Raw genomic sequence first — 16,553 nt, 5'->3', positions numbered from 1 at the left:
TTCACCCCAAACTTCTGTACATGTCGAGGTTCGGGGAGGATTTAAAACTACCCCTGGACAGCTATTTAAGGAGATTATTTTATGATACGGAGAGTTACATATCTAGTTAGAAATTCCGGGGAAATCCCGTGAGTTTCAGTTAGAAATTTCCTGTTATTTCGTGTGGCCTTTGTCCAAGGTAAAGATGAGGTGAGCTGGGAGGAGAAGTGCATTGTTTGAACACCTGCCCTACTTAGACCCTTCCTTGCATCTTGTATCCCATGGTGCTTCTCTGGTCCTAACTAACCTCTCATCTCACTTTCGAGAAAACTGTGGGCCACAGAGATTGAGAATCAGGTTGATTAAGTATTTATTAAATGCAGATAAATGCAGCTTTACAGATAAGGAAACTGAAACCCAGGGAGGTTCCAGGCAGAGTTAGGACGCAAACCTGATGGGGGTCCAGGCCTCACTCCTGTCTTTTCTGGGAGAGCCAGGCCTGACTCAAAGGGGGTCATGACCCTTGCTTCCTTGAGACTCACTTGGGAAGCATAGGTGACCCACTGGCTTAGTGAATGGAAGAAAGTACCTTGGTTTCTTTTGTTGTTAAGTCACGTCCGACTCTTTTGTGACCCCATGGACTATATATAGCCCACCAGGTTCCTCTGTCCATGGGACTGCCCAGGCAAGAATACTTCCATCTCCAGGAGATCTTTCCAACCCAGGAATCAAACCTGAGTCTCCTGCATGGCAGGTGGATTCTTTACCACTTGGGGAGCCTAACACAGTTTCTTTTGAGGGTTCCCATAAACTAAACAGACGGTAAGCACCTGCAGACAGAGTGAGTAAAGACATCGAGAGGGACTGAACACGCATACGATGCAGTCATCTGTGACTAAGAGCAGGATTCTGACTGTTTCTGAGTCTCACCCAGGCACACCTGTCATTGGAGCCCTTCAAGGTGCTGGGGCAGTGAATTCTGGAAATTTGTTTGTTTTACTTGTTTGGCTTTTTGTCTAATTAACTCTTACAGGACAACTGCCTGTCCAGGGTTGTAGTTTCAGTAACTTTTTTTCTCTGAAGCTACTTTAGCTTTAACTTTTTATTGATTTGTTTGACTAGATGCAGGTCACACTACTTTTGCCCCATTAAACCTTTGATTGCAGGTGAAAGTGAAAGTGAAGTCGCTCAGTCGTGTCCGACTCTTTGTGAGCCGTGAACTGTAGCCCACCAAGCTCCTCCGTCCGTGGGATTCTCCAGGCAAGAATACTGGAGTGGGTTGCCATTTAGGGAGTTATAAAAACAACCCTCCAACTCTCTCAGTTTGCTGTGACTTCTTCACACCCTCTTTTGTTTTCAGGCTCTCCCCCAGGTCCATAATTTTCATTTCAACCTGGGCTTCAGCACCACGAAACATTTGCCTTTTAGTAGCTCAGACAATAAAGAACCTGCCTCCAAAGCAGGAGACCCGAGATTGATCACTGGGTCAGGAAGATCCCCTGGGAAAGGCAATGACAACCCACTCCAGTATTCTTGTCTAGAGAATCCCAAGGCCAGACCACGGGGTCACAAAGAGTCACACAAGACTGAGCAACTAACACACTTTACCTTTGAAAGGAGAAAGCAAGCTCGGCATCAATAACAGAGACTGAACTCATTTTACAGAGCTGGGGGACCAGGCTTCCATGAGTGGTCTTCTGGGGCTGGACCTTGGCCTGGGTGGCGGTGACTCTCTGAAGCTTCTATCACATCCATTTCTAGAATACTTGGCTTCCTTCATCAAAACCAAATCCCAGTGAGGATCATAAAACGTGTCCCATCAAGTATAAAAGAGAATGCACAGAAATTGTATTTAGCAAGTTAAATCTTAATTCAAATCATATGAAATATAAAGCATGGTTTGTTGTTATTACAATTACCATATGGATTCAGTGAAATAAGAAAATCAGGCCAGGGAGGAAATCAGGTTTTAGGAGATATTTTCAAGTTTCCATGAAATACTTATTTGGAATCATCAGTATAAACAAGCATCTTTCAAGCATCTCTCTGAGTTTGGCACAGTATATATGGGAGGAAAAAGTAAACCCAAACTTAAAACTGGATAATTTGGATAATTTCTGCCAAAGACCAAATATAAAAGCTGCAGAGTACTTCAGTGGATAGAAGATTGGGCTTAGCATCAATAGAATGGGTTCAAACAAATAGGAAAAGGAGTACGTCAAGGCTGTATATTGTCACCCTGCTTATTTAACTTCTATGCAGAGTACATCATGAGAAATGCTGGACTGGAAGAAACACAAGCTGGAATCAAGATTGCCAGGAGAAATATCAATAACCTCAGATATGCAGATGACACCACCCTTATGGCAGAAAGTGATGAGGAACTAAAAAGCCTCTTGATGAAAGTGAAAGAGGAGAGTGAAAAAGTTGGCTTAAAGCTCAACATTCAGAAAACGAAGATCATGGCATCCAGTCCCATCACTTCATGGGAAATAGATGGGGAAACAGTGGAAACAGTGTCAGACTTTATTTTTTTGGGTCCAAAATCACTGCAGATGGTGACTGCAGCCATGAAATTAAAAGACGCTTACTTCTTGGAAGAAAAGTTATGAGCAACCTAGATAGCATATTGAAAAGCAGAGACATTACTTTGCCAACTAAGATCCGTCTAGTCAAGGCTATGGTTTTTCCAGTAGTCGTGTATGGATGTGAGAGTTGGACTGTGAAGAAGGCTGAGTGCCGAAGAATTGATGCTTTTGAACTGTGGTGTTGGAGAAGACTCTTGAGAGTCTCTTGCACTGCAAGGAGATCCAACCAGTCCATTCTGAAGGAGATCAGCCCTGGGATTTCTTTGGAAGGAATGATGCTAAAGCTGAAACTCCAGTACTTTGGCCACCTCATGCGAACAGTTGACTCATTGGAAAAGACTGATGCTGGGAGGGATTGAGGGCAGGAGGAGAAGGGGGCGACAGAGGATGAGATGGCTGGATGGCATCACTGACCCGATGGACGTGAGTCTGAGTGAACTCCGGGAGTTGGTGATGAACAGGGAGGACTGGTGTGCTGTGATTCATGGGGTCGCAAAGAGTCGGACATGACTGAACAACTGAACTGAACTGAAACATTGGCTGGGTGACAACTGTAAATCTCTCTATGAAAGTGGCATAATATTTAGGTTGGTGAAAAAGTAATTGTGGTTTCAGACCATGAATTTTAAATAATCATAACTAGGCTCAAACACACTTTTATTATTCAAAATAGGAACCATTACTATCAACCCATTTTTGCCAATGAGAAATAAGTTGATTTGTCTAGTGAACCCTTGGAAAGCATTTCTGCCTCCTGCTGATTGAGGAAGCATTTTCCCTGCAAAAAGGTGTCGAGATGCTTGAAAAAGTTGTAGTTCATGGATGACAGGTCAGGTGAATATGGCAGATGAGGCAAAACTGCATAGCCCAATTTGTTCAACTTTTGAAGCACTGGTTGTGTGACATGTGGTCAGGGGGTGTCCTGGAGAAGAACTGGGCCCTGTCTGTTGATCAATGCCAGCTGCAAGCGTTGCAGATCTCATCGATCTGCTGAGCTTACTTCTCAGATGTAATGGCTTCTCTGGGATTCAGAAAGCTGTAGTGGATCAGACAGACAGCAGGCCACACAGCGATCATGATCTTTTTTTGGTGTAAGTTAGCTTTGGGAAGTGTTTTGGAGCTTCTTCTTGGTCCAACCACTGAGCTGGTCATTGCTGGTTGTTGAATAAAATCCACTTTTCATCACATGCCACAATTCGATGGAGAAATGGTTCATTGTTGTATAGAATAGAAGACAACATTTCAAAATGACAATTTTTAAAAATTTTTGGTCAACTCATGAGGCACCCACTTATTGAGCTTTTTCACCTTTCCAATTTGCTTTGAATGCAGAATGATTGTAGAATGGTAGGCATTGAGTTCTTTAGCAACTTCTTGTGAAGCTGTAAGAGGATCCGTTTCGATGATCCTCTCAACTGGTCATGTCATCTTCCAATGGCTGGCCACTGCACTCCTCATCTTCAAGGCTCTTGTCTCCTTTGCAAAACCTCTTGAACCACCACTGCACTGTACATTCATTAGCAATTCCTTGGCCAAATGCATTGTTGAAACTGTTAGTTGTCTTTGCTGCTTTTTGCAACCCATTCTAAACCCAAATAAGAAAATCACTTGAATTTGCTTTTGATCTAACATTATTTCCCTAGTCTAAAATAAATATAAACAGCAAGTAATAAGTCATCAGCAAAAAAAAAACCCATAATAAAAGAAGAAATGTGCATTAAAATGATGTATAACATAACCAGATTTATTTAAGAATGCACCAATATCAAACAGCAAAGTTCAATAATGTAAAACCGCAATTACTTTTGCACCAGCCTAATAATTCTACCTATACAAACGTCACAGGACAGTTGGGAAGGTCTAATAAACTCAAGAACTATATAAAGAACTGCTTCATTATAACTAATTGCCTGCCAAAAAATTTATCTCATTATATATATATATATATATACACACACACACACACACACAAATATGAAATTTACATGAGCATGCTGATTTGGAACTTTAAAATTTGAATTGCCTCTTAGTAAAAGCTTAAAAACTGCTACAATTCAAAGGAATGGGGAAAGTTGCCTGAAAACAAAAACCTGAAACCATCATTACCACCAAAAAGTATCTTCTTTTTCAATAGCAAAGAATGCAAAGATAATACCTCAACCCAAAGTTTGCGATGCACAATTCAGAACCTGGCAGTCTAGAACCATCTTCACTTCCTCTCTTTCTTTCCTTAGAATCCAACTTGGCAACGAGTGTCGTGGGATAAGCTTTGCAAGGCCTCTCAGGTTGGACGGTTCTTTTATTTCTCCATCCGTGCCTCAGGCTGAGCCCTCCCCTCAGCACCCTCACAACAGGGTTCACTATTGCCAGGCTCTCTGGGCCATCCTTATAGTGCTGCCAGATCAGCCTTCCTAAAAAGCAGAATTCCTCAGGATCCACGGAGATTCTATCCGTCTCATCCTGTTTCCCTCTACCCCAAAAACATTCCCCTCCTCTAGTCTAGGAATTTCTTCACCCGTCCAGACGCCAGCCTCAGGGCCTTTTGCTCTTGCTGTTCTCTCTGCCTAGAATGTCCTTCCACCAGCCCATCTTATTACAAATCACTCTCCCACAGTCCCTTTAGAGCAGTGCTTCTCAGATTTTACCACACTTATGAATCGTCTGAACATCTTGTTCAAATGTAGGTTCTGATTCAACAGATCTCAGGTTGGGGGCAAGATTCTGCAAATTCTAATCACCTCCCAGCCAATGTTGCTGGCCCATGGACCCCACTTTGAGGAGCAAACCCATTGACTCAGTGGGGAAAAAAGGGAGGAGGGGTAGTTCTTGGAGACAAACAGACATGGATTTGAATGCAATCTTTCTCAGGCAAATATCTCCATCTGTATAGGGGGAATATTACCCATTTTATGGAAGTGATAGGAGGATCTTTCGACTATAAATAGACATCAGTCTTTTCAAATCTCTTTCACTTGGCTCCCCTAATCTTATCATCTTGTTCCTTACTATGCTTCTCTGATAATCCAGTTTATTTCTCTTTACTCTGGATCTTGTGTGTTGTGCTTAGTCGCTCAGTTGTGTCCGACTCTTTTCGACCCCCTGGACTGTAGCCCACCAGGCTCCTCTGTCCACGGAGATTCTCCAGGCAAGAATACTGAAGTGGGTTGCTATGCCCTCCTCCAGGGGATCTTCCCAACCCTGGGATAGAACCTAGGTCTCCTCTATTGCAGGCAGATTCTTTACCATCTGATCTACCAGGGAAGCCCACTCTGGATCTTACCTGACTTTATTTCTTTTAGCACATACATCAAGAAAAAGGAATTCTTAAAGTTAAGTTTTATTCTTACAAACTTTGAGCTTATGCAACTTAATACCATCCTCCCCTGCAGTTGAGCGGGGAGGGGTATATGGAAGTTCCAGTGCTGATTCTATCACTCATCAGCTGCATCCCCTGCTGAATGTGAATTAACACACCTGGGTTTCAATTACTTCCCCTGTAAAATTCGGCCTTTACCTTCCGTGTTGTTGTGAGAGTTAGGGATGTTACATAAAGTGCTCGGTCAATGCTGCAGACTGCAAAAATGGCCACACACTCTACCCCTTCCTGAATTCATGTCATTCTCCAACGACTCTGCAGTTCTTCCCATCAAAAGGTAAAGAGTCTGTTTCTTCATAAAGTAAATTGGAAAAGAAGCAATTTGTGTCCATTTCAGCCTAGGCCTCAAGGAGCCTTGCTCCCATGCTCCTGCTCTCACCCATGCTGAGCCAGTATGTCACCAAACACAGGGCAGCTTGTCATGTGACAGGAAGCAGGAGGCCCAGCTGCTCCAAAGGACTCAGCCAGCAGTCAGCGAACACCCAGGGACAGAGCCATCCTGGTGACCACAGACACATAAGGGAGACTGCACAAGACCAATAGATTCACCAGGTCCAGACTGCTAATCCACAAAGTCACAAACTAAATGAATGGTGGTTGTTTCAAGCCATTATGTTTTGGGGTGTCTGTCATGCAGCAATATATAACTTATACTGTATATATGGGGGCTTCCCTGGTGGCTCAGTGGTAAAGAATCCACCTGCTAAAGCAGGAGAGGCGAGTTCCATTCCTGGGTCAGGAAGGTCTCCTGGAGAAGGAAATGGCAACCCACTCCAGTATTCTTGCCTGGGAAATCCCATGGATGGAGGAGCCTGGTAGGGCTACAGTCCATGGGGTCACGAAAAACAGTCAGACACAACTTAGAGGCTAAACAACAACAGTATTTGGCAGAAAAAAGACACAATGTCAAAAAAATGAATTTTCCATATTGCTAAAAATTCTATTTCTGGGTCAGTATTTAGAAAGATGGCTGAGCTGGAAACTAGGGTTCATAGATTCTGATTCCAGTAGCTTTTCCAGTTGGCAGCCATATGACCTTGGAAACATCATTTAACTTATTTGAACCTCAGTTTCCTTATCTGTAAGGTAAAGTGGTTAGACCAAATGACTTTTAATTTTTTGTTTAAAAAGGACTGAGGATCCATTTTTACAAAATGTAACACTTATTTCCTTGCTAACAGATAGTTCTGAACCCAACTTTTCTTTCTTGTAGACTTAAGGATTTAATCACAGATAACCCTTCCTGTATTTCCATCACTGTTCAGCATTTGGTTGTGACTGAGTTTTACACTTATTCTAACAGTCATGCTCCAGACCTAGAAGGTGGCCCTCCTTGCTGTGGACCAGGAACCCAGATGGGCAAGCTCATTAGGAATCAAAAGATGAATAATGCCAGGTAAGTTCTAGAGAGAATCAAAGAAAATGGCTCTTAACTCTTTGGAGGTGCAGGTGGACTTCTTTTACTAACTTCTAGGTTGCAATAAGTATTTTGGAGGACTGAGTTGTGCAGTGTGATCGCCAGACAAGGAGGATACTATTTTATAGTCATAAAGTACAAATCAAATCTGCATTTATTGCATAGAAATGACCCAAGATACAAAATCAATTATGAAATAGGCGGAGAAAGACTTAACACCAAAATTTTAAGTTTTAAAATTCTCTCATGCAGCGATTACTCTGGGCTTCCCTTGTGGCTCAGCTGGTAAAGAATCTGCCTGCAATGCAGGAGACCTGGGTTCGATCCCTGAGTTGGGAAGATCCCCTGGAGAAAGAAAAGGCTACCCACTCCATTATTCTGGCCTGGAGAATTTCAGAGAGTGACTCTGGAATTAACAAGGAAACTGCAAATACATCCAAATACATGTTGTATTAAAGAGTTACGCATGTGGCAGTGACTAGGATGGTTTTTCTTTTCTCACAGGGATTCAGCACCTTTAACATACCACTAGCACATGCTCTAACACCGCCCTTAGCAAATACAATACAGTCTTCCCTGTGATATACGGCAGGCCATAAGGTGGCCAATTTATAAGGGAAAAAAAAGACTGTTACACCCACTTCCATTATGTTACACAGTCAAAAGTCAGGGTATTTTTATTTCTGGGAGGAATTAAGCTAAACTAGGAAATGTGTGTACAATAAAGGAGTAACTATTTTAATTTTGCCTTCAGATAGTTCTTTAGTTTGGAGAAGGCAATGGCACCCCACTCCAGTACTCTTGCCTGGAAAATCCCATGGACGGAGGAGCCTGGGGCTGCAGTCCATGGGGTCGCTAAGAGTAGGACACGACTGAGCGACTTCACTTTCACTTTTCACTTTCATGCATTGGAGAAGGAAAGGGCAACCCACTCCAGTGTTCTTGCCTGGAGAATCCCAGGGATGGGGGAGCCTGGTGGGCTGCCGTCGATGGGGTTGCATGGAGTTGGACACGACTGAAGTGACTTAGCAGCAGTGTCAGTTCTTTAGTTGCTAAGTTGTATCTGATTCTTTCCAATACCCTAAACTGTAGCCCACCAGGTTCCTCTGTCCATGGTATTTCACAGGCAAGAACACTGGAGTGGGTTGCCATTTTCTTCTCCAGTGGATCTTACTGAACCAGGGACCAAACCCATGTCTTCTGCATTAGCAGGCAAAGTTCTTTACCACTGAGCCACCAAGGAAGTCCCTATATGTATAGCTAAGTCTGCATAAAGACACACAAGGTTGCTGAAAGTGTGAGAAAAAATCGGCTCACTCTGTATCAAAACCTTTCTTTTGTGATAGAAATTAACTAGGTGGGGCCCCAGGGTAGCTCCATTCAATAGGTACAACATTGCAATGGCAAGTGACTTCTGCTTATATAGCTGGAACACATATATTTTGAAATGACATGTAAACTAACTTCAGAGACTTGAGTCATCTGGTATTTTTTGAGTTAATATCTTAAATATCTTTGCCCAAGTATCTTTTGAATCAATTCACCCTCTCTTCTGGTGGGATTTTCCTCAGCACCCACCTTGCTTGTATCTTCCCCATTTCATTCTCACTGCAGCGGAAGTGAACTTTCTCAAATATAGATCTGCTCTGCTTAAAATCCTCTAATGGCTTCTCTGAAGACTGGAAGACCCCTGAAGGCAAGGACTGTATTCTTAGTACCTGGTCGAGTGTCTACAAATATGCTGTCTCCAAGACCAGGTTGGGGTTTCATTCAATTTTCAAGAGCTGTTTGTACGTGGAGTTTTACTGCCCATGGGAAATGTGAGACATGATACCCTTTGACTTATGTTAATACTGTTCACTGCAGCTCAGAAAAGTCTTTTCGAAGATGCTTGATAACACTGAGTTAGTATTTGAGGTATTTAAGTCTTTGCTTGAGGATACACATTCACCTGATGGGTGTGTTGCAAACATACTTTAGGGTAGGGTCATTTTGGTGATATGTGTTCCTCTTAAAGATTCCAATCTCTGTGGGACCTTGATTTTCTCAGATTAGAAAGGGGAGAGTAGATAGAAGATTTCATTTTCATTTTATTTTCTTAAATAGCATTCAGGTAATAACCAGACTATGAAACTAACAGGATGACCCGTCTGACTGGCAGATGTGTGACAGCTCAGGTCTGCCCGAGGATGAATCTATTAATTCCTCTTTTCTAGATACCCAGTAAGTCTATCTGCCACCAATAATCAAAATGCGTGCTGTATATACGTTCTGAGTCACTTCAGTCGTGTCCAGCACTTTGCTATCCCAATGACTGTAGCCTGCCAGGCCCCATGGAATTCTCCAGGCAGGAACACTGGAGTGGGCTGCCATGCCCTTCTCCAGGGGATCTTCCCAACCCAGGGATCAAACCCGTGTCTCTTATGGCTCCTGTACTGGCAGGTGGGTTCTTTACCACTAATGCCACCTGGAAAGCCCAGTAATCAATACAATACCCCCAAAGAGAGACAGAGAGAAAAGGGCAGGAACTAGGTTCTGTTTTCTGAAGAGCCGAAAAGAGTTCAAGATTCTGAGTTACTAAAAAAAAAAGACTGTAGAACTAGGGGAATCTGACAGTTCAGGTGGAGGAAAGTCAGCTACCAAGAATTGATTGGTATTTAACTATTTGGAAATTGAAGTCCATTCCTGGAAGCACAATCAATGGCCTCCCAGGGCACCAAGGGCAGAGCAGTTCCTGAAGCAAGGAGGGTAGCCCCTGCTCTACCCTTGGGCAGATGCTGGATTCGGGCCAGAGCTTAGCTGGGTTGTTTCCAGGTTCAGACAGGGACTAGGTGGGAAGTTAGAGGGACTGTTGCATTCCTAGGCTAATGAACATATTTAGTTGATACACAAGCTACTGTTTTGTTTTAAATTCCAGATATGTAAACGCTCTTTAGAATCTAGCTAAGACTGGCCAACTTAATCTGTAGATGTCATTACACATCTAAATCTTCAGAACCTTCAAGGACCAGACCCCAGGGTCAGATGCCGTGAGATAGGTGCTTATTGCATACTTGCTGAATCAAAGAACAAGATCATGATGGGCACAGAGTGAGCCAAGAAGAAAAAGAAGCAGAACCCCGCCTCTGTCAGTGTCTGCTCCATTTCACCTCTGTGATCAAGGCAGTTTGCTATAACTAACTCTTCACACTTTAGTGAAACACAAACTACCCCAGAACTCTACTTGACCTTCAGAGCCTTGTAATTGTTTCGGTGGTCTGCCTCATGACTGTTAGGCTGTCCCAGAGACCTGAGCACTTAGCCTTAGAAGACTTTAACATTTCTCCTTAAAACAGTGTCAACTTGAGGATTCAGTGGGGGAATAACTGGCAAGTAACAGAATCTACTGTCTTTAAAAGAAGCGACAGCTTTCCACTTCTTTCTCATTCAGCTCTCAAACGTTTCTTAAATAGCCTGTTCACAACCACCCAGGAACATTCACAGGCCATGGTGAGACGTGCCATCAGTAATTCTCTCTGATATTGACAGAAAGAAAAGAAGCATCCTATTCTTCAATAATTTGAACCACCTCATGGAACACTGACTTCCTCTAAATTCACTGGGCAAACATCTATACCACAATGGAAAATAAAATGCACTAAATTACTAAAGGGAGTTATTGTTGTTTTTAAGGTTATTTGCAGTGCTTGAGGGAAAAAAAAGATTTTTGTCTTATATCATTGGAAAATTCGTTCAGTGGTGGTTTGTGAAAATCTCACCTCATCTGTACTGCCAAGGTCACTGAGACCCAAGTAACTGACCTGGGAGATATTTGCCTAATTATCAAATATTCAGCAAACCATGCGTGACCATTTAACCGTTTGCACTTGGGACCGGCCTTCAACACGCGTTGCTTCCTAGCACTGCCCTCCTCTCTTCCACCCCTACTCATCGCCACCCAGAGCGCCAGCACCCCTGAAACAGCAAAATCCTGGGACTCAAGGACATTTCAAAGAAACAGTGGCGGTCACCGTCCATTTCCGTTTTCCTTAAAAGAAAAAAACACCCAGATGCTTAAAAACGGGGGAAGAAGGGGGTTCTCAGAAACTGTGGGAAATCTTTTGCAGTTTTTCCAATCCAAGTTCTCAGGCACTCTTGAAAGTTCATTAATTAGAGATTTAAACACAAAAGTGCTTTTTGCACGCCAATTAGATGCCAAGTTTTGTAAGCTGTCTTGGTGTTCAGTTTGGGGGAGTTAGTAAAAGTCCCCCCACCTCACCCCATTCTGCATTTTGCCTCTTTCAGAGCCTTTTCTTGAATGACCTGACTTTTCCAAAGCAATCAAAGTGAGAATTGCCTCACTCCCACCCCCCACTTTTTCCCCGTGGCAAAAGGAAATAAAGACGTAAAAATCCCCGGCGAGAGAAGTGGGGGCAATTAAGCCACAAAGCCGAGCTCCGCGGAAGTCAAGCTCTGGTGCTGCTCGAGGCGAGGCAGGGAGCGCGGGGCGGGAGACGGTCCCTACCTGGGAATGCGGCGGCGGCGGCGGCGGGGTCCTGGCGCCCATGGCTTCGCCGGCCTCGGGCGGCCGCGCTGGGAAACGCCGGCGGCTCAGTGCCGCCGGGACCCGCGGCGCTCGCAGCTGCCGCCCCGGCGCCGTCATTGGGCCGGTGCGTCACGTGGCCTGGCCGGCGGGCGAGCCTCCAGGGCCCGCGTAACCCTTTACCTGCGCCGCCAGCGCCGCTCCAGAGGGCTCCCCGAGCCCGACTACCGACACCCCATACGCCCGCCCCGGAACCCAGGCTGGCCTGCGGGGCTCACCCAAGCAGAAAATCTCGGAGCTCGGCTTCTGATCGTCGACACTCAGGCTGCGTGCCAGCCGCCCGCTCGCTCGGGGAAACTTTTTGGTGCCTACTTTACCGTCATGCTGCGGGGGAGAGGGGAGCTTCCTAAGATGCGGGACGTAAGAGGGGAGATACATAAATGCACTCCCTGGCAAACTGATGTATCCCCCCTTCTTCCCGTGAACTTGTGGTTTTGTTTCCTCCCCCGTTCTGGCAAGTGCGTACCTGGCGTATGCACTGTCGCCTGCCTTTAAGGGATAAATATTCTGGGGAAGAGAGCAGACGCTACCAGGATGAGAATTCCCTGGGAAGCTGCATAGCCTCGCCGGCACCCTGGAGACTGCGGTGGGAGTTCAAAAGTCATGCTTCCCCCGTCCCCCACCTTCCCTCTCTGTTCCTGGGGTGTTGGAACCTCGGCTGCCACACTCCGTCTACCGTCCTAAGCTCCAAGCCTGAGCTTGTAGCCATCCATACACTTAAGGTGGGTTGATTTACCCTAAAATAGTACTTAACGTTGGAGATTCTTTTCACCTGTGCTTCAAAGTGCGTCGGTGTTGGCCTTAACAGGGAAATATGTTAAGCAAGGGCGCCACCTAGCTTGTCCTTTTCTCTCTTTCCCCTTCATTCGTTCATTCAGAGAGCGTCAGCTTGAAACAGTATGCTGGAGAAGCAACAGGGCAGAATACCGTTTAAAGATGTAATCTGTCCACTCCAGTGACTCCAGCGCTATTTACATGACAACGTTTGTCACACTTTAACTCCTTTTTTTTTTTTGAATCATTCCACTTATGTAGTGGCTGCATGTTTTAAAATGATAGATTATTAGGATGGGAAGATATTATGATTCAAGAGAATGAGAATGGTCTGGAATGTTTTGAAAAGAATGATCATTGTACAGCTTGTCTGACTGGAAAATACCCTGTGGAATTGGAATGGTAGCTGCCAGGGGCAGACATCATATTTCAGGACACAAAAGCTGGTGAAGATGTTGTAGTGGTTATACCTTCATTTACTGTTACTCAGTTGGTACAGTGTGAAATGCCACATGCTCGTAAGTTCTGAGATTTTTTTGTCTGAGAAGGATATCAAATTGCTATGATTTATTCAGTAATTCTGGATAAATACTTTGGTATTATGTAGGAACTTGGATGATCCTTTCAGTTTTATTCAGTACGGTTATTTTTTAGAGATCATGTACATTTCAGATCATCAGCAGTAATGTAGCAGATAGGTGAATTTCTGTTTTAGAGAGGATTGCCAGGTATTATACTCTCACAGGTTCTTAGGAAATTTTGTGGAATGTTTAAGAGTTACTGAAATTCATTTATGGAATATTTTCATGGAGAAGGAAATGGCAACCCACTCCAGTGTTCTTGCCTGGAGAATCCCAGGGTCGGGGGAGCCTGGTGGGCTGCCGTCTATGCGGTCGCACAGAGTCGGACACGACTAAAGTGACTTAGCTTATGTGCTGTTTTGGGCTTCCCAGGTGGCGCTAGTGGCGAAGAGTGTGCGTGCCAATGGCAGGAGACATAGGAGACACTGATTCTACCCTTGGATTGGGAAGTTCCCCTGGACGAGGAAGTGGCAACCCACTCCAGTATTCTCTCCTGGAGAATCCCATGGACAGAGGAGCCCGGCAAGCTACAATCCATGGGGTCGCATAAGAGTCAGACACGGCTGAGGGGACTTAGCACAGGTGCATGCTGTTTTACATTACTTCCTGATAAAACCCTTTGTCCGCGTAAAGAACCATCTTATCCAATTTCTAACCCATGCTTTAAACGTGTTCACAGGGTAATGGTAAGTTTTAGTTGGTTATTTTGACCAAAAAGACTTGGGTGTTTATTTTGGGTTTTAAAGTATGTTTCCCAGACTAGCAGAATCAGCATCATCTGGGGGAATTTAGTAAAACTGCAGATTCTTGGGCTCCATCCTAGACATATGGACGCAGAAATAATGGGGTCAGGGAGGGTGAAAAATTATGTGTTTTAACAAATGAGGCACCACTGCCCTCAGTCTGCTCAAGCTGCTGGCTAGGTTACCCTCATCTATTAAAGGCTGGGGGGATACTATAAACCACACATAGTGGTGTTAACCTCAAGTTACCAGTTTATGATGTTGATACCAGCTTGTCATGTTGATACACTAACCCAAACCCTCTGATGTGTCCGTACTATGTGTAATCTGTAGTTAATGCAGATCACATGGAATGCCAAATAGAGCTCAGAGGGGCCCCTCATAAAAACATACAGAAGAAAAACCTATGGTTTCTTCATGCATATGGGAATGAAACACCATGAATCACTTAGTTTTTAAGGTGTGCTTATGTTTTCATTGGCATATAAATTGTTCTCTGATGATAAGTCATGGAAGCTAAGAAAGCTATTGGGTTGGTCAAAAAGTTCATTCGGGCTTCCCGTAACAGCTTGCAGAACCTAAACAAACTTTTTGGCCAACCCAATAATTTGAGTGGATATGTATTTTTTTTTATTGGAGGATAATTGCTTTACAGTGTTATGATGGTTCAGTCATAATTATGCATATATTCCCTCCCTCTTGAGCCTTCCTGCCCCCCTCCTATCCCACCCTTCTGGGTTGTCACAGAGCACCAGGCTGGGTTCCTTGTGTTACATAGCAGCTTCCCACTAGTTATCTGTTTTACAAATGCCACTGTATATATGTCAGCACTACTTTCTCAATTTGTCCTTTCCTCTCCTTCCCCCACTGTGTCCACAAGTTGGTTCTCTACGTCTCTGTCTCCATTCTTTCCTGTCAAATATTTGTCAACATAGCTCTAAATGAAAGAAGAGACAAATTTTTTAAAAGGTTATGGTATTGGCTTTGGAGAAGGAAATGGCAACCCACTCCAGTATTCTTGCCTGGAAAATCCCATGGATGGAGGAACCTGGTAGGCTACAGTCCGTGGGATCTTGAAGAGCTGGACATGACTGAGCGACTTCACTTTCACGAATTGGAGAAGGAAATGGCAAACCCACTCCAGTGTTCTTGCCTGGAGAATCCCAGGGACGGGGGTGCCTGGTGGGCTGCCGTATATGGGGTAACACAGAGTTGGACGTGACTGAAGTGACTTAGCAGCAGCAGCAGCAGCAGTATTGGTTTTGGAGAAGGGAATGGCAACCCACTCCAGTATTCTTGCCTGGAGAATTTCATGGACAGAAGAACCTGAAGGGCTATAGTCCACGGGGTCAAAAAAAGTGTCCAACATGACTGAGTGACTAACACTGGTGGCTCAGTGGCAAAGAATCTGCCTGTAATGAAGGAGACTCTGGCAATGCAGGAGATGTGGGTTCAATCCTTGGGTTGGGAAGATCCCTTGGAGAAGGAAATGGCAACCTCTCCAGTATTCTTGTCTGGGAAATCCCATGGTCAGAAGAGCCTGGAGGACTACAGTCCATGGAGTCGAATAGAATCTAACCTGACTGAAGTGATTAACACAGCATAGTATTGGCTTTCGTTATAATCAAGCAAGTGCCATAGTAAGCATTTTAGACTTTTGAGAAAGAGATTACTGGTTAGATTCTATATTTTTAGCTCAGTTTTCTCCATTGGATGGATAGTGTATTTCCAATTGCCTGCATGGATGTCTTAACCTTTAAACTCTCTTGGTCCAACTTTATTATTTCCCTCATTTTCATCTCCTAACCTATTCATTTTACATTTGTAACTCTACTCTTCACTCAATTTTGGTTGGAACTGGAATTAGAATTTTCCTTCTTTTTCATCACCAACCTCTATCACTGTCTTCTCTATCAGTGATGTCCTGAAGTCACTCCTCTTAGCAAGTTCATTGCCACTGCCCTAAGATCAAGGTCTTATGCTTTCTATATCAGACCTTTGCAACAGTCTCTTTACTGGTCTCTCAGCTTATGGTCTCTTTCATCACTAATTCAGCTGACATAGTATTGCCCCAGGCATTCTAAAATACCATTTCACCCAGACTATTCCCCTTCTCAAAAACTTTTTAATGATTCCCTTTAGGTTATTATGGGCTTCCCCGGTGGCTCAGTAATAAAGAATCCACCTGCAGGAGACGCAGGAGACATAGGTTTGATTCCTGGGTGGGGAAGATCCCCTGGAGGAGGACACGGGTTCGATGCATGATACTGGATGCTTTGGGCTGGTGCACTGAGATGATCCACTCCAATATTCTTGCCTGGAGAATCCCATGGACAGAGGAGCCTCATGGGTCGCAAAAAGACACAACTGAAGTGACTTAGCACACATCTATTATCAGGTAAAGTTTAAAATCCCCACGTAGCATTTAAAGTCGTCTAAGTACTTTGGAGATATTTTGGCTCTCCCTGATTTTGCTCAGGCAGCTTCCTCCACCTCAAGTGTCATTCTGACAT

At 44.2% G+C, this 16,553-nt stretch overlaps 1 protein-coding gene across 1 annotated transcript in view; it reads right to left on the bottom strand.

Moving 5' to 3' along the window:
• C6H4orf19 (chromosome 6 C4orf19 homolog) overlaps positions 1-11,963 on the bottom strand; it is a 77,547-nt gene extending 65,584 nt beyond the window's left edge. The window contains exon 1 of the mRNA XM_018049362.1: positions 11,865-11,963. The gene's annotated coding sequence lies outside the window, so the exon portion shown is untranslated. The remainder of the gene's footprint in view (positions 1-11,864) is intronic.

This window comes from Capra hircus, chromosome 6, assembly GCF_001704415.2.
Source record: "Capra hircus breed San Clemente chromosome 6, ASM170441v1, whole genome shotgun sequence".
NCBI classification, from domain to species: Eukaryota; Metazoa; Chordata; class Mammalia; order Artiodactyla; family Bovidae; genus Capra; species Capra hircus.
This window is presented reverse-complemented; position numbering and strand designations above follow the sequence as displayed.